This window comes from Equus przewalskii, chromosome 8, assembly GCF_037783145.1.
Source record: "Equus przewalskii isolate Varuska chromosome 8, EquPr2, whole genome shotgun sequence".
Classification (NCBI taxonomy): Eukaryota; Metazoa; Chordata; class Mammalia; order Perissodactyla; family Equidae; genus Equus; species Equus przewalskii.
In genome coordinates, this window is record NC_091838.1 from 20,957,167 (window position 1) to 20,976,381 (window position 19,215).

The 19,215-nt window shown below is 38.2% G+C and overlaps 1 long non-coding RNA gene across 1 annotated transcript in view; it reads right to left on the reverse strand.

Annotated features, from left to right (window-relative positions):
- LOC139085226 (uncharacterized) overlaps window positions 1–19,215 on the reverse strand; it is a 122,015-nt gene that overhangs the window by 87,376 nt on the left and 15,424 nt on the right. The window contains exon 2 of the long non-coding RNA XR_011543390.1: window positions 1,489–1,594. This is a non-coding gene — a long non-coding RNA (uncharacterized lncRNA). The remainder of the gene's footprint in view (window positions 1–1,488; window positions 1,595–19,215) is intronic.

Here is a 19,215-nt window from a genome sequence, read left to right on the forward strand (position 1 = left end):
AGGCACAAAAGTCACATATTGTATGATTCCAATTATATGAAATGTCCAGAATAAGTAAATTCACAGAGACAGGAAGTAGATTAGCAGTTGCCAGGAACTGGAAGAAGGGTGAATCGGGACCAACTGCATAACCAGTACAGTTTTTTGGTTGGATGATAAAAATCTTCCGGAATTAGATAGTGGTGACAGTTGCACAACATTGTGAATTTAATAAAAACCATTGAGTTGTACATATTAAAATGGTTAAATTGGTAAACTTTATGTTACGTGAATTTTATCTCAATTAAAAAATCATCAAATGTGGACTTAATATTAGTGACTTTTTATTGTAAATTATAGCTCAACAAAGCTAATGGAGTCAGTGTTGTGAAATAAAAGTAAATAAATAAAATGTCTGGAATTGCATATTAACAGAAAATAGATACTATTTAAAACATAAAATAAGGTTTTATCCTTTGTATATTTAGTGTAAATACTTTATAGTAGAAAATGCAAGATAAATATATATTTTTTCAGAAAAGAAGGCCTCATTTTCTTACTTAAAAAAATTAACTCGGGGCTGGCCTGGTGGCACAGTGGTTAAATTTGCACATTCCACTTTGGCGGCCTGGGGTTCACTGATTTGAATCCCTGGTGCAGATCTATGCTGTGGCAGTGTCCCACATGTAAAGCAGAGGAAGATGGGCATGAATGTTAGCTCAGGGCCAGTCTTCCTCAGCAAAAAGAGGAGGATTTGTGGCAGATGTTAGCTCAGGACTGATCTTCTTCAAAAAGAAAATAATTTAATAATTAATTCATGAATTTTAAGAAAATTAATGTATCATTTATTTCTGTGGCATAAAATTAACTTTTGTCCTATTTTAAAATTACTATTTTGAACCTTTCTGTTAAACAGCAATACAAGATGTTTCAGACTCCCAGTCTGATATATTATTCCTGGAATTAATCACTTGCTGGTTTGTGTGTGAGGAAAATTGGCCTTGAACTAAAATCTGCTACCAATCTTCTGTTTTTTGCTTGAGAAAGATTCGCCCTGAGCTAACATCTGTGCCAACCTTCCTCTATTTCGTATGTGGGATGCTACCACAGCACGGCTTGATGAGCAGTGCTAGATCTGAACCTGCGAACTCCAGGCTGCTGATGTGAAGCTGAGCGTGGGAACTTAACCACCATGCCAGCTGGCCAGCCCCAATCACTTGCTTTGTAGACTGGAATTTTTGACCTAAAAAGGACCTAGAGTTTGCCCATTGCAACCTCTTAATATTCTGCCTGAAAAAACAGGAGACCGAATATACCAAAATGCTTTCCTTCGGTCACATAGCTGAAGTCAGAGGCCCAGCCTCACTATTTTTTCTTAAATTAATTGCTTGTAATATAGTCTGGATTCTTTAAAAAAAAAAAAAAAGGTCAATTTGATAACTCATTCCCTTGCAGAGTGTGCCTAGGAGATGAATCTATGGCAGAAACTATGATAACCTAAATACACACCACATAAGACAGAGAAATCCAACAGGAAACCGGGGGTTGCTACAGAAGAATCTGAGAGTGAAGATCACCTTAAAAAACGTTCCAGCTCTGACAGAAGCTTGTCATTCTGAAAAATAGAAAATAGTCAAACTGTTAAATTCAGTGAGACTGTTGGTTTATGATTTAAAAAAATACAAATTCTGGGATTTTTTCAATATTAAATATCAGGAATCATTATAAAACAACGAGAATGAGACTTTACTCTCATAATCTAGAGAATTAGACTAAGGTCAGAAAAAAAAATATATAAAATAATTCTTTCTTTGATTTTAGTAATATTTTCCTTTTTAAAATATTTTTCCTCTCTTTTCTGTTGCATGCTTCATATGTTTGACTTAATTTTTAATTATAATGTAAAATATGTAACTTACATATATCCTAGATATTGAAGACAGGGACTTAAGAGTTTGTGTTTTTCAAGACCAAATTATATTCCTTTGCATAATTAGCAAGAGAGATCGGAGAAATAATTATGCAAAGTTTTCAGAAATTTACTTAAAACCTCAAATAATAATGGAAATGCTATTTAAATATATGGAAGTAAAGTTTACTATACTATGGTGTTTTTCTGGATTTAGAAGGATATAGTATGCTCTGGAAAACAGGGAGAAGTCATGCTCCTTAGCAATGTCTGCCCTTAATGCAACTTAAGTAGAATAATTACAGGACCAAGATTCCAGAACTTGAAGAATGCACTGCCAACCTGATCATTCTTTACATTGAACTATCCTTGTGCCAGATTGTCTACCAAAGTTTTCTTCCATGACTTTACCCTTCTTATCCACATTCCCTTATCATTCTCTCTCCTCTTTTATTGGGTGAAAAATAGCTTTTTGACCTACCACCAATAAAAACACACTGAATGTCACAAGGGGAACTGTAAACCCTTTTGCACTGGGTGGTATTAATGCATACATTTAAAATATATCCCTTCCTAGAGGTATTTGCATTTTATCAGGTAGCAGAAAACCTGCAAAGGGTTGTATCTCTATATGTGACAGTTCAAACATTTCATGCAGCGTGCTTTTAAATTTAAGAATATTTCCAGGACCCCTAAGATTTTACCACATGAGTGTACACCTGCTCTGATCACCTGCAAGGTTACCACTGTGTCTCTCTGGTGCTCAGATCTCCCCTCACCACCTGGAATCTCCCCTCCAGCAAAGCAGTGTAATTAAAAATATTCTCATTCTGCACTTCTGCTCTGTTTGTCAATATAATAGGAGAACTTGAGAAGGGCATTGATGGGGGTTGGGCCGGTATAAAGTCCATCTTGCTCTTCTGTAGCGTGTCTTTCCATGCCGTAAGGACTCGTGGGTGCAGGAGCTGCAGGCAGACATATTGCCACGTCTGGCCTCTAGTAGCTGTGTGGCAGATGCCGCAGGCCACTTCCACTTGGTGACTAGAACTTGGCAGTGCCAACAGAAACACACAGCAGGGGGATGCTGATGGGCAAAAGAAGCAACTGCCCTTGTCACAGGTAAGAAGAGCTTGTTCTTCGTGTGGAGGAAAGTAGGGCAAGCAGAATGGTGAGGGAGTGAAAACTAAAATGTTCTCTCTGAGCAGAAACCTCTAGGGATGTTTTGTCCATTCTATAAGGCCTGATATAGATAGGGTTTTATGCTCGTTAACATAGCATATTCACAAGAGAATATTCCCTTAGCCGGTATTAGTTAGTGGTATTCTATGTGGATCATCATAAGGAAAAAATAAAAATAATGACATATTTGGGAACAGAATATAAAGGGAGAGGTCTCACTTTCAGGCTGACAGTAATGTGAACAGTGTAGATGGGAGTGTACATAGAAGGAAGGATAAGAGAAGTGGTTCAGTGAGGGGCAATGGAACAAGTGATGGCATTAGTTAAACAAGAATATAGCTACAGGATTGACAGTTTGGAAAACGACAGAAGAGACTGGCCCTGAAATTGGAAAACCAAAATTATGCTAGAGGAAAGGATATTCCGTAATAAAACCAAATATATCTGACTGGAATTTTCATTTAAATTTGAGTAGTTAATCCAGTGAAAAGTCTTTCAAAGTACAAATGAAGAGCCAGAGAATTTACCACTGCGGCTGGAGATAAAAACAACAGAGGCAGCCAGCAAGACTTTAAGGGGGAAAGTTGTATTTTGCATCTTTGCATAAGATGTTGCAGTTTCATTAGTTCTAGTTGGAAGATGATTAGACATTACCCTGGGTTTTGGTCATAACCAGATGGTAATTTACTTCATTTTTGGTGCCTCTATTTTGAAACCCTGACGGGTCCACTCAGAGAGGACTGTCTATTGGTATTTGGAGAGAATGAATTTCTTTTTGTGCAAGAAAATAGAGCTTATCTAATTTCCTTATTTCCTAAGGGTAAAGTCTAATATCTGATATTTATTCTTTAGGAAACAAAGTTCTTTTTTTTTTTAGGTTTAATATTCCCAGAGTAGTGGAAAGATATCCAGGCAGGTCGGTACTGGCTAAGTTATACCCGATATTTATCTGCCTATCAGCAAATCAGCCAGTTATTTCTGTTCTCGATAATTTAGAAAAACAAAGCAGCATTTCTTTCAAAAACAGTCTCTCTAGATAAGCCCATATCTCAGTGCTGTGTTAAAGACTCTTCAATAATGTAGAGAATCAAATTAGTATCTAATCTTGTGCTTGAACCTGCACAAAAGGTTTTTGTAGAAAAGAAGAAAAACAATGTTAAAGAAAAATATACTTCCTGAGCTTTTCAAAGTCTCTGAATCACAACACAGCTGAAATGCTGCTTTCTGAGTAATGATCCTTTGTTTCAAACAATTGCTAAACTTGTTTTAATGTAACTTTGATAATAAAATAAATAGGAACAAAAACCAATTGTTGAAGATGCCGATCTACTGCTAATTCTTCTCTTGGCTGCCTGGACTCTTTAAACCTTGCCCTGACAAACACACAGGACAATAGTTTAGACACTTAGAATTGCTAAGGAGCCTTGAGGTCATCGAGTCCCACTGACTTATTTTGTGTATCAGTAAATTGAAGCTTAAAGAGATGAGGTGAATAGCTGGGAGTGCAAGGCTAGTTACATGTGTTTGTGTGACTTGGGTCTCAAGATTTTCTCTTGCCAACTGTCCTTATTCATTTTTGGATTTCCTTTGCATGCACCTTCCCCCACTGAAAACATATGGTATATTGTTATAGAAATGCATGTTTAATTGTCTCTCTTTCCCACTAAGTGGTCAACTCCCAGAAGGTGAGAAAGAAGTTGCTGGTCCAACTTTGTATACCTCTAGCCCATCTCTGACAGAAAGAAGAGATCCATCAATGGTACTCAATTTATTTGAATTATAGACCTTCCTCCACTTACAATGGAGTTACATCCTGATAAACCCATCCTAAGGTGAAAATATCCTAAGTCAAAATGCATTTGATATATCTAACCTACAGAACATCATAGCTTAGCCTATTCTACCTTAAACGTGCTCCGAACACTTACATTAGCCTACAGTTGGGCAAAATCATCTAACACAAAGCCAATTTTATAATAAAGTGTTGAATATCTCATGTGATTGATTGAATATTGTACTGAAAATGAAAAACAGAATGGTTATATGGATACAGAATGGTTGTTAAGTATCTTGGTTGCTTTCTCTCTTGATCATGTGGCTGACTGGGAGCTGAGGCTCGCTGCTGATGTCCAGCATCATGAGAGAGCATCACACCACATATCACTAGCCTGGGAAAAGACCAAAATTCTAAGTATGGTTTCTACTGAATGTGTATCATTTTCGCACCATCGTAATGTTGAAAAATCTTAAGTCAAACCAATGTAAGTTGGGGACGCATGTATATTGAATTTCACATACATATCAGTACAGGGTCCTCACCTCATCATTACCACTCTTTATTGCCTCTGTCTAATAATGACGTATAATCTTTATTTCCCTCAAGTTCTCTACCTTGTCTGTAAACTCAGTCTAAGCAATTATGTAGTGATGCCCTCTCTGCCTTATGATATTCCCCTCCCCACTTCTGCCCAGTCCTGACACCCTCCACACTGCAATCCTTTCTTCTCCTCCTTCTCTCCTCTTCTGCTCCTCCTTCCTCTTATCATTTACTATCCTTAGAGTTGTAGATAGAGTTCATTCTTATAAAAAATGGGCAGGAGGCACAGACTCTCCTGGCTTTCAGTCCTTGAATTTTTACTTATACTTTCCCCAACATGAACTCCACAAACTTTATCACAATGAATTTGCCCTTTGTTTATCAATAATGACAGGTGCTTCTTTTTTATATCGTTTGCTTTGCACTTGGCCTTCGTTATTGGTTGCATCTCAGATAAGTAATTCAGAGCATGATGTCAATGAAGCCTAGGTCCTGGCTTGATCTACCACCCTGGTCCAGCCGCCTTCAGCTCTAGCCTGGTTTATTCCAACAGCCTCCTCACTGCTTTTGCCCTTTCCATCCCGCCAGTACGTAGTTCATACAGAAAGAAATGTCATCCTCTCAAGACCTAAGTCAAATCAGTCCCCTGCTCCACTCAGAACCTCCTCACTAATAGTGAAAGTCAATGTCCTTCTAATAGTCTGCAAGGCCCATCGCTGTTAGCTTCCTGACTTTATATCCTACTCTTTTCCCTTACTCACCTTTCAGCCCCTGCTATGCTGACTCCATGCCTTCCTCAGTGTCTTTGCACTTGCCTTTTCCTCTACCTGGAACATTCTTCACACAGGTAACTCCATCACTTACTCACCTCCTTCAGGTTTTGACTCTGATATCTCCTACTTAGTGAGGCTGCCCTGATCTCCATATATAAAATTACATATACTTCTTCCCAACACTCTTTATGTCTCTTCTTGATCATTCCTGATAACCTCCTGAAAACTCTTCCTATAGGGTTGTACTAAAGATTAAATGAAATATACACAAAGGATCTGCATGCTAGCATAATTTCTAACAGCTCATTGTTTCTAACATCCCTGGGATGACCCAGCCTTGCCTTGCCTTTTAGGTTCCTGCCTGGGAAACCTCATGTTTGCCAAAAGAATTTACACCTTGATTCAACTCTTTCCTTGCCTAACTTTACTTGGAAAACAACCCCCCTACTCAAGTTTTGTAAATTTCCATCTTCTTGACTTCTCCAGCTCCCATTCATTCCACCTTCCTCCTTCCTCAATCTCCCTTTAAAATGTCCAGTCATCTCTTCACAGATGGAAGTTGAGCTCAGTTTATCCTGGAGTCTCTCTCTCCTGCTGCAGTAGTCTCAATAAAATCTGTCCAACTCTGCTTCTTTTTGGCAAGTCTCTGGTCTAAGCCTGAGAGAGTGGAGACATGATTGACTGAGTGACCTCTGGGCTGCCTCATGCTTATGGAAATTTTTCTAGAGCACCGTTTCCCAAGAATTTTTTAACATAGAACTTATTAAATCCTGCAATATCACTTTTGGAGAGGGTATATGGAAATACAAACATAAATCATAGAGTTTTCTCTTAAATTTTTTGAAAAGAAAAGGCATTAGGGAGTAGATCTTAAGGAGCCTATTTCAATGAACAAAGATATATTTTTTTAGGAAAAAAAACCCAATGACTTTGAAAACTACTCATCTGAAAAATTCAAGATTGTTGCCCTCAGGCTTTAGTTCAATAAATGCAGCTACAGGACATAATGCTATCATCTACTTCTGCTTAACAAGACTGTCTTATAATTCTTTTAATTTATCTGGATTTCCAAAGCATTTTCTTGACAGATTTTAGATGAGCAGCTAATCTGTCATTTACAGAAGGGACAGTGATGAGAGGGAACAATGCTTAATTCATTTATATGCTCTTTTATTTGTTGATATAATTTATTTAGTTCATTTTTACCAAAAGTATTGACAGAGGGGAAAAATATTTAATCACCTTCTTGCAGGTTAAAAAAAAAGATGCCGATATCAGGCTCAGGGCAGGAGGAAAAAGCTGGAATGTTTCTGATCCCAGGAGGAGAGGAAAATGTTATTGAGTGATGTTTATCTGACTTATTTTAGCCTGAATTGTTATGGATGCAGCAACAGAGGAGAAAAGCTTCATGCATGTGACAGGTATTCACCAAAGGATTTTTCCTGCACTGTGTGGAATCATGGACATGATTTCTTACCCACATCCCACTGTAGCATTTATGTGAGGATTGTGATTGCAGCAAATCAGAAGCCAGAATTGTGATGATATTTTATAGAGAGAGAACAGTCGTTTCTTGTTGCTCAGGCTTTGAAGAATTTTTGTTGTTTGTTTTGTTTTAAATTTTTATTTCTTTTACTTTTCATTTAACTCTCAGAATTCTTGGTCCTCTGGCCACGGAGATATCCAAAAGGCATCAATATACTATCTCAGCTACAAAAACTGTTTTCGTTTTGTTTTTACTCTGTTGCTCTTGATGGTTATAAAGCTAGGGATAAAAATATTTGAAATAGTAGGAATAGGATTCAATTTCTATTCTTAAAAATCTATTCTTAAACAATTATTATTTACTTCTCAGTAAAATTTAGGAAAAGCATCCCTACTAATAATCTTGCAATTGGGGAGGGGGGTGGTGTCTGGTTGATCTCGGCTTCAATCAACTCTAGAGTGGAAGCTTAGAAATCATAAGAAATCTGCTGCATAGAAATAGAAAATTAGCAAGACCTATTTAAAGATTACTTAGGGGAAGGTAATCTAAGGTCCTACGACTTTTCTGACGACTGGCTTAAGATTTTGACTTACTTTTGAATGAAGTTCTTGAAATGTTATCCTCTAGTGGAGACTTCTCCCTCTGAGATGTCATCTACGTGTCACAGAGTCACAAGGTAAAATAGTTTTCTCAAAAGTACCTAGTGTCTCAGAAATGTTAACTCAAAGAACAAATTGTATTCATTTAACAAATGTGTATTGAGCAGCTACTATGCTCTGGAAACGACTAAATTCTGGGTGTTCAGTGGTGAACAAATGAGACGATTTCTGTTGTTACAGAGTAGTGATAGAAATAAGTTGTAAACCAAATAAGCAAAAGAAGTATGTATAGAATTTCTAATTGTGATAATATCTATAAGTAAAAATAAGAGCATTTTTTGAAGGAGAAACTTAAAAAAAAATCAGATTGAAAGTGAATGTTAGACATACTACTTGAAAAAGTGACATTTAAGCTGCAGCTAGAGAGATCAATATGAGCTAACCAAGACAAGAGATGATCTTAGGGATGAGGGTGGGGCAAGAGGAGGGAGGAATGGTATTCCACACTGAAGGAAAAGCATATGCAAAAAGCTTTCCAGAAAATGTGTGAAATTTCTGAGGAACTAAGAGAAAGCCAAAGTGACTCGATTGAGTGAACCAGGGAGAGAGAATCAAGATAAGGTTGGACAGGGAAGCAGGGCCAAATCATGCAGGGTCTGACAGAGTGAGTTAGAGTGCGTGGAATTTTAGCCCTTATTTACTAGTTTTAAACAAGGTGGTAAAGTTGAATGATTTATATTTAAAAAAATTAGTCTAGGGGCTGGCCCCGTGGCCGAGTGGTTGGGTTCGCGCGCTCCGCTGCAGGCAGCCCAGTGTTTCATTGGTTCGAATCCTGGGCGTGGACATGGCACTGCTCATCAAACCACGCTGAGGCAGCATCCCACATGCCACAACTAGAAGGAACCCACAACGAAGAATATACAACTATGTACTGGGGGGCTTTGGGGAGAAAAAGGAAAAAAATAAAATCTTTAAAAAAAAAATTAGTCTAGTTATTGTATAAAGAATATATTGCAGAGTGGTAGCAATGGAGATGGCAAGATTAGAAACAAAGAGAATATTGAGAAATTATGGTATTAGCCTAGGTGATAGACAACTGTTCCTTGGACTAGTGTCACTACTAATTGTCCTGAGTAACTCAAGGATGGGTTTGGAAGCATTTAACTGTTTTTCCAAATTATTTCTTTTCCTTTGTTATGTTAAGAAGATGCAATCACCAACAACCCTGAACCAGACCAAGCCTCACCACAAGAGCTACACCTACAACTTTTGCCTTATTTTTAATGTGAAGATCTCCTCTCCAGAAGGAGCTTAAACCTTATTACCGTAACCTGAAGTGTACATGGAAGCAGGTCTTCCAACTGAGCCTGCGCAAGCGAATATCCCCCTCTTCCTTTTGAATATTCATTCCCCATCTGAAATAAGAGGTCCTTGCTTCCATTGGTTCAGGGACGCCATGACTCTGGAAACGATTTTGCATGGTCTCCTATTTGCCGCAAACATACTTTACTTTGTGAGACAACTGCTTCTGGTGGAGAGTCTGATTTAACTTGCCAGGAGGCAAACTCGTTTTGCTTCAGTAACACTAAGGTGGTAGCAGTGGAAACCAAAATGATTTACATTTGACATTAAACGGAAAAAATTTCTTAGACTTGGTGACACATTGGTTTGGGGACATAAGGGACAGGGATTTGTCTAGACTAACTTCTGGGTTTATGGTTTACGGAATTGGATATATAGAGCTGTCATTTACTAAGATGAGGAAAATCAAGGGTCACTTTTGGGATGTTTTAGTTTTGTGATGCCTATGACAGTTGAGCAAATATGCAAATGTGCAGTTGAAACCCAGAAAAAAAAAACTTTGCTGAAGATAAAAATTTCAGAGGTAACACATATATTACTCAGGGTTCTCCAGAGAAACAGAACAAATAACATGTATATAGAGAGAGAGAGAAAGAGAGAGAGAAAGAGATTTATTATAAGGTATTGGATCACATTATTATGGAGACTGGGAAGTCCAAAGATCTGCAGTCAGCAAGCCAGAGATCTGATAAGTTCCAGTCCTAAGCCAGCAGTTTTGAAACCCCAAAAGAGCCAATGTTTCAGTCCAAGTCTGAAGGTCAAAGAAGACCACTGCCTCAGTTCAAGTAGTCAGGCAGGTGGAATTCCCTGTTACTCAGCCTGTTTGTTCCATTCAGGTCTTCAATTGATTGGATGAGGCCCACCCACATTAGGATAGACAATCTGTTTTACTCAATCTACCAATTCCAATGTTAATTTAATCCAAACACACTCTCAAAGACATACCCAGACTAATGTTTGGCCAAATGTATGGGCACCTCATGGCCCAGTGAAGTTGACACTCAATATTAACCATCACAACATATAAATGCTACTTAAAGCTATGGCGAGGATGAGATTCCTGAGGGCGAGTATAATAGACAAGAGAAAAAAGCCCAGGACTTGAACGAGTGGTGTTCATCATTTAGATTTTAACGAAGGGAGAGAACAGTGCTCTAGGTACTGTTGCTATGTAACAAACTAGCCCAAAATTAGTGGAGTAAAATAATAACAACCATTTAATAGTATTATGTCCCATGGTTCTGAGAAGTGACTGGACTCAACAGATGTTTCTTGGTCAGGGTCTCTCATGTGGTTGCAGTCAGACATTGATGAAGCTGGAATCATCTCCAAGGCTTCTCACTCTCAGGTATGGTACTTTGATAGCTCGTGACTGGAATAGCTGAGGCTCCCCTGGCTTGTCTTCATCTCTAGATGGTCTTTTCAGCATGGCAACTTCAGTATAGCCAGACTTTTCAGATTGCATCTCAGGGCTCCAAATGTATGTGTCCCAAGAAAGTAAGAGCAGCCTTTTATGACTGGACTTGGAAGTCACACAGGAGGTCTCACTTCTGCCTCATTCTAGTGCTAGCCGTGAGTCATCAAACTCAGCCCATATTTAAAGGGAGGGAATTTAGACTCCATCTGTTGAAGACAGGACTGTCAAAGAAGTCATAGATAAGGTTTAAACTCCCCACGATAATTTAGAAAGAGGGGAATTCAGCTTTTTTGGAGCCAAAGGAAGAAGCGGTTTAAGATTTTCTTTGCTAAGTTTTTATTTTGGCAATCTAGGAAATCTTCACCCTCTTCTTTCTGACCTTCCCTTTTGTGGGTAGATGGAGAAGTTGATTCATAGCAAATGACCTGTGTCACCTACTTTAATCCGTGATTGATTATGTAAAAAGAAAGAGAATAACATTTGCTTTCAAGAAAAGTCAGTCAGAGGCAGAAGTAATTCAATTTATGAATTTAATATTGCAAGCTATTGAGCCAGATCAGGCAGAGACAACACTGCTTTGAAGATTGTTTGTCCTCAACTGAATCAACTTGGTGGTGTCAATCATATTTTTTTCAAAGTATTTTGATGAAAAGATAATGAAACCAAAGTAAAACATTTGATTCTATGACAGTGTGTGAGTGAGCACAGCAGAGTCAATCTTCAAGAGGGGCTTCATGCTCTCACTGAACTGAACGAGCCAGAAAGAATGCCAGCTACCAAGTTGTTGAGAGTTGGAGGCAGTCAACAAGCCTTATTGGGCCCACCATGTGCAGGCATTGGACAAAGGCAATGGGGAGATCATTACCCACTGTCCCAGGCCAGGAGTCTCTGATCTGGTCTCTTCTCCAAGTTTCACTTTGTCTAGTGCTCCACCTCCCACCTTTTTGTTGGTTTGTTTGCTTTAGTTTCAGGACACTCTGGAGCACTGTGAGAAGGTTATTGACATGAAATAGTAGATGTGAGTCAAGAGGATGTTTGTGATTGTGCTCTACTTCTTCTCTTTGTCTATTCTGATTCACTCTGCACCCTTCTCCACTCTGCCTCTGTCCTGGGAGGCTCATCCTCTAGGATTACATCAACAGTTCTTTTTGTCTTGCTTCATGGCTTCAGGAACAGTGCAGGAGTTCTCAGGTGCAGAGTGGAGTGACTCTGAGGTATTGTTTCCAACCTGCACCTCTCAGCACACTAAAGGCTGCCCACATCCATTGGCTGAAAGACACAGACCCTGTCAGGTCCTTTCCACACAGCTCTCCCTGCCTCAGATTTCAGTAACTGCGCTTTTATGTTGCTCCTTCAGGCTTAGGAATGGATTCTGAGTCCTCTTGTCATTATTTCAAAGATACTACAATGTTACTTGGTGATTTCTTTAAACTTGACCCTCACCTTTATAAATATTTCTTTATTAAACTCTCTTTAAATTATTTAATTTAAGGATGGCTGGAATGACTTCTGGGTTTATGGCTTAAGCAACAGGATGGGTAGAGATGCTCTTTACTAAGATGAGGGATATCAGAGGTCAGCTTTGGGAGTATTAAGTTTGTGATATCCATGATACTTGAGCAGACATACAAATGGGAAGTTGAAGTCAGAAGAGAAATCTGTGCTGAAGATAAAAACTTCAGAGATGACATATAGATGTTATATGCCAGAACCCTGTTCTATGCAGATGGATGCCAGTGGCCCAACTGGGTGGCAGGCACAGGTGGGAAGAGAGCTGGTGAGGTGCTGAATGTTGCAAGGTAAACTTGCCAGGCACCAGAAGTGCCACATTCCTAGTCCCTGAGTAGAGGATAGGAGAGACGCCAGCTCCAGTGAAGGCTAGCATGAAGAGTGGCCTGTGAGCTATGATTCAGCTCTGGTGCCTTCTGGGCCCTAGGACAAAGCTTCCCCTGAGGTTCTTTACTGAGTCCAGCCTCTCAGTTGTGCCTGAGCTTTCCCTTGTTGCTGAGCCTTTCTCCCATTTGTCCCTACTTTCCCAGGCTCCCCTTCTGTAAATCTTATCCTTTCTTGGTTCACTTTCCTAGATCGTCCCTGTAGTGTTAGGGAAATCCTTACCTTATCCTGGCTTATCCTCTTCTATTTTCCTTTAAGACTCTCTTTTCCTCCTGTTATTACTTAGTAGACTTAGATGGACCATAAACCCAGAGTACAAATCATTAGCCACAGAAAAACTCATTCTTCTTCCCAAAACCTCCCTTGAAGGAAAATATTTTCCTTCTATCCTTTTACTGCAACAAAGGAAGAAGAAAAGCAGAGCCCTTGCCCCACTAAGCATCTTAAAGAATTTTAAGGAAAATGAAAAATATGATCATTGAGATTTTATAATCTGATGGGAGGGAGAGGTTGGATGGGAAAATGAAAATATAAAGTTCACAGTGAATTTGGAGCATAATAAAGTGATGAATAAAAATCCACCTGAGGAGGAAAATGTAATCAGACGTTGGGACAAACTAGGAAGGTTTTAAGGAAGAAAGAAATTAGGGATAACAATTGAAGAAGAAGAAAAATGTGAATCATAAGAAAAGAGGTTATCCTTGGTGATAAAATAAGGACTATTCAATGCATAGGCAGAAACAAGAAAACTGTATTTTGAATATCCAAGCAATTTTCTTTCTTTCTTTTTTGCTGAGGAAGATTTGCCCTGAGCTAACATCTGCTGACAATCTTCCTCTTTTTGTATGTGAGCTTCCACCACAGCGTGGCCACTGACAGATGAGTGGTATCAGTCTGTACCAGGGAACTGAACCCAGGCTGTGGAAGCAGAATGCTCTGAACTTAACGACTAGGCCACCAGGGCTGGCCCCAGATTTTCTATATACAACTGGTGATGAGGAGCAACAGAACCAAGAAATGAATAGAATTTATTCATGAGATCGAGCTTTTACATCTCTGGGTCAGAACTTAGGATAGCCCAATAGAATGTACTGTTCTTGGTACCAACTATAACTGTTGTGTAAGGCTTTTAAATTCCCTATGCCTTCCTATTACGACCTGTAGATGTAGAAAGCTTTGATACATAAGATTCCCTTCCTCAAGTCAGAGGGGAATACTGTGCCACTCTAAGAACGAAGGTGAGAAAATATGGCAACCCCTGGGTGAACCCCCCGACCTGAGGCACTCAGTCAGGCTCAGGCTTAGTCAATAAGGAAAGAGTTCATTCTAACCAGAAAAGTACCAAGGCAGCACCAGCTTATGGAGCTTTGGTAAGCACTACAGAGGACATTTTTATTACAGAAAGATGAAGATCTGGCTTGGTGAGATCTAACCAACAGTGCTCAGGACAAGAAACATTCTGGATTCAAGGTAGCCTCTCTAGATGGAGAGGATTACTGAACTAGGAACTGCATAGGAAGATTTTGTTCCCAGAAGGCTTCAACATTACATTGCAATACTTAAAGCTTTATACAATTACGAAAGTCAAATTTTAATTTTGAAATTCTGTTATGTCTTCGTAGAACATAAACATCTGTCAAATCAACAAGCTGAATAAGAAAAATGCAGTTGGACAAACTCTTTATTTGAGAAAATTGACCTGGGTTTGAGTGACAGAAATAATGACTGCAATCAAAGAGAGGGATCTGAAAGTGAACTTGTGTTGATCTAGGCTCCTACAATTATCAGGAAAATACTACCATCATTTTTATCTTTGAAACTTGGGTTCTTATTTTTCCCCTTGTGAATAAGTCACCTAGAAATATTATGTTTTCTTTTAGCTCAGAAATAAAATGCAGCTTGAAGAAAACATTTTCCTTTGAAAATGTAGTACAAACTAATTTCTAGTTTCTCTGGCTATTGAATTACAGATGTTAGCAAAGGAAACATGTACAAGAGAAATAAGCCCATCTGTCTGTCAGAGAAGAATGGGAAAATAAGTTGAGAGTTTAATAAAAATACAAGGGAAAAATTATAATATATTAAATTTAAAGTACTCTGTACCTCAAACACATTCAGCGACAAATACACTGTTCCTTGACTACAAAAATCAGATGTCCAAGGGCTACTTGAGCATGCCATGCAGCGTTTCCGGACCACATTTAAATATGAGATTGTTTTCTTTTCACTGACCTGTCATTAGTAGTTTGTGGTACTATTTTTATTTCACAAAATGCCTCATAATCTTTCAGGGAAAATTGTTTGGGAAGTTAGTGTGGAAACACTCTGATCATCAATAAAAGAAGCACTAGATAAATTATTTACCAACCAAGAGGTTCTGGAGATTAATCTGCTATAAGTTAATGATCTGGCCCAAATATATGAAAATTAAGAAGAAAATATTATTTTTCTGCCTGTGTGTATAGTGACCTTACCACTATTCATGGGAAAGAAGAGGTGAGACCTGAGGAGGAAATAGAAAAATATGGTAAGAGTTAGAGAGAGTGTGATCAATGGTAGCAGACCAATAGCCTATTTTAGTCCTCAACTCCTAGCCCATCAAATAGTATCTCTTTTAAATGAAAGGCACTCTAATGTAGAAGATACAGTTCCTGCACCAAGGAGCTAATAATCTATTTAGGGAGAAATATAACAAATGCAGGAAATACATCTAGTGGGATAATTTGGTTAAACACAGCGTTCTAAGGAAGCAGCTAGGAGGAGGTATAACCCAATCTTGGAACAGGTGGGAGTTGAGACTTTGTTCAAGGAAGACTTTTCATATAAGGAGTCATAGAGTAAGCTGAATCCTGAAGGATGAGTATGAAGCAGCCAGAACAATTCTGGGGAGGAAGGATGCAGGATACAGAGGATTTAAATAATTACACATGAAAGTAAGGGCAACTCAAGAAGTGCCTAAAATTACTGAGAATATTGTACTCAGATAAGTGGAGAAAGATTAATTATCCACACATGTTGAGTAAAGGGAAAAGATCTTGCCTAAGAATGAGACTATATATTTTGGTCCTAATATATCTGTCAACACGTTCTGAGACTTAGGTCAGGAAGATGCTTGGAATCCTAATTCCCTTGTCTCCATATTGAGGGTTAACTATAAGACTAGATGCCCCAGGAAGTTGCTTTCAGCTACATCAATAATATGAATCAAGCAGTATTGATAGTTAATGCTTAATAAAATTGATCAGGCATTGCTGTCAGCACTTTGCATGTGGTAATGATGAAGACACCAAGACCCAGAGGATGTAAGTGACTTTCTCAAGGTTTCACAGCCAGTCAGACAGAACTGGGATCCGAAATGAGGCAAGCTCATTTCTGAGTCTGCACTCTTAACTATAGGCTAAATTGCCTCTCAACATAGAAAATATAGGTAATATTAAAAAATTACCAGATTTTTATTACTTTTGTTCTTTTTCTTCAAACCGTATAAATAACGTCTTTGTAAGAAAGGGAAACAACACAAGTAAACTCCTTCAAATATACTATATTTGGTTCAAAATATTTTCCAAATATTGAAGAATTATCAGGTTGGAGAATATTAAATAAATACATGTGTGAATATCTCAAATACATTCTAATCACTTAAGAAAAATTACACCATGTGGTAATCCAGATCTAGTATTTCTAAAGATTCAATCTAACGTTCCAGGTGAGTTCCACATAAAAGTTGTGGAATTGGTCAGAGTTGATAGAGCACTGGAACTAAGACAGAACAATAAGCAAATTCCACATTAGCTTTGTGATGTAAATGTTGAAAATAACCTACCCCGTAGCCTTATTGCTATGCTGTCTTTGAGGCATGTGTCAAAGGACATTTTTAGAGAATCTAGTTATCACAGAATCCTTTTGTCCTCAGTAATTAATTGTCTATGCATGAGTTCCAAGATAGATAAATCTGTTTACCAAATGTGTTATGGTCAAATTTCATTATTTCTAAGACAAATGGGTGAATATATTAGGGTAATTCTTTGAAACATTCCTTTAAACTAACTTTATTCTTGATATGTTTTTATATGTTATAATGGCTAAATATATAAACAAACAGCAGCACAACAAATAATGAGTCTTAGATTACTCAGTCATCCATGAGAATCATCCATCTTTGAAACATGACTTTAACAAATGCGTGGCAGTAAGGATATTTCTTTTTTCGCAAGAAGTTTTTAGAAGACTACATAGCAGGGTGAAAAGAACTTGAGTGTTGAAGAAACACTCCTTTTCACTTTCTTAGGGTGAATTATTTAACTCCATTGTGTTCAATTTCCTCATCTGTAAAGTGAAATAATTATACCTACTTTGCAATATTGAAAGACTAAATGTAAACACTAAATATAGTAAGGATACATAAATACTGTAACACATTGTCTTACACAGCAACAACATTCAATAAAAACTACTATATTACCACTGACATTATTAACACTATTATTAAAATTCATGCCCAAATCCCAAGTCAACTATAAAATTTACATTTTGATCTTTAGTATTTTATCTGAACATTTTAAAAAACTCTTTTACCAAAAAATAAAGAAATTTGAGGCCAATTCAATTTATCCAATTCTGTTAGCCATTCACGTAGATGAACATACTAATTCAGCACACAGAATTAACGCTGAGTATCGCTGATGGTGAAAGAAAATAAGATCTACTTAAACAAAATGGGAAAAAAGGAATAAGGATGTTGATGAGAGCCATTTGAGAATTTTCTGTTCACCACTGACAGTAAATATGCTGCAGCTTCTTTGTTCTAGATGAAATAAAATAGTCCCTATTGAGTAATGGAACTTAGTTTCTGTCTTGAAGGAATAATTACAGAATAATAATGGGATCACAAGAAATTTATGAGAGTAAAATGTGTCTTTACTATAATACCAAGATACGATGAAGTAAAAAAATTCAACAGACCTATCTCATCAAAGCCACTCGAAAGTGTTAATGTCTTCCAAATGTCAAAACAACACGACAATTTAGTTAAAAAATAGTCAAATTCCTTGAGTGCGTGTTAACAAAACACATGAAATATATGCTTAAAAGACTAAAGTTTTACATTTTAAACCAATTTCTTTGAAGTCTTGAAAGAATTTCAAGGCATTGCACCATCGTGTCCCCAGTGCCAGGGCCAGCTCCATGGCCCAAGACAGTGCAGTCACACAGGGCACTGTGCTAAGAAGCGTCCTATGCTTGGAGTTTAATGCTTTGTGGTTGCCATCTTAAACTTCTTAACAATTTTATCTTTGAATTTATCTGCGTTTCATAAGCGAAGTCCTATGGGACATCAGAGAATGCACCACAGGATTGGAGTCTTGGCTCACACATGATTCTGCCTCATGCCTGCCTCCCTAACATGGGTTCTCTACTGCCCAGTCTTCCATCCCTGGCACACTGGGTGCTATTAAACCTCTCCTTTGATGCCCCTGCCCAATAATATTTACTGCCTTCCACACCAGGTGGGTGCTTGTGTCCAGGAAGAGTTGGGATTACCTGTATGGCCTCCATGTCTTGGGACAGGGCCTGGTGGCAGCTGTCTTTGTCCAAGGCTAGGAGCACAACGGGAACATTCATGGTGACTATCAAACCTCTGATCCAGACCTAAAGAGGTACCAAGCATAGCCTGGTGCAGAAACCGTAATGCCTTGAAGTGGCTCATCCATCATGGTGTCTGGCAGTGAGCCTGTGGGAGGGGAAGAAGCCCAGGAAGTGGAGTATTTCATTGCCTGAGGGATCACAACATTAAACAGCAAATAAAACACATAAGGACAGGTCTAGAAAGAGAGTAGGAGAAAAGAAAAGAGTTGTATATGTTAGTACCTTTAATGGTATCTTTTCTGCATTATGAATAAGAAGCTCCACATTTTCATTGTACACTTGTACCCACAAATTATTTAACCAGCCCTACCCAGTCCCTATTTTGCCAGACATAGTGTAGGTACTCAATATACTTCTTTAATGAATGGTGAGTATAATCTTTGTTGAAGAGACTGTCATTGTCAATCTTGACAATTTCACTTATCAAGTAGTGAGAAATCACTTTAGATTTCTCCATCAAAGAGAACACATTCTTCTAGGTACAAGGAGGTGAAAGTAACAGTAGCTGGTGTACCATTTTTGCATGACAAGAAAATCTTGGTAGAGTTTTTGTTCTTGTCCTTGTACTAGTCATAGAAAAAGATCAAGAGTCAGGACCATACTATGCCTAAATTAAGCACCTTTTACTCTTGTCTCATTACAAGAGTATCAAGGAGCC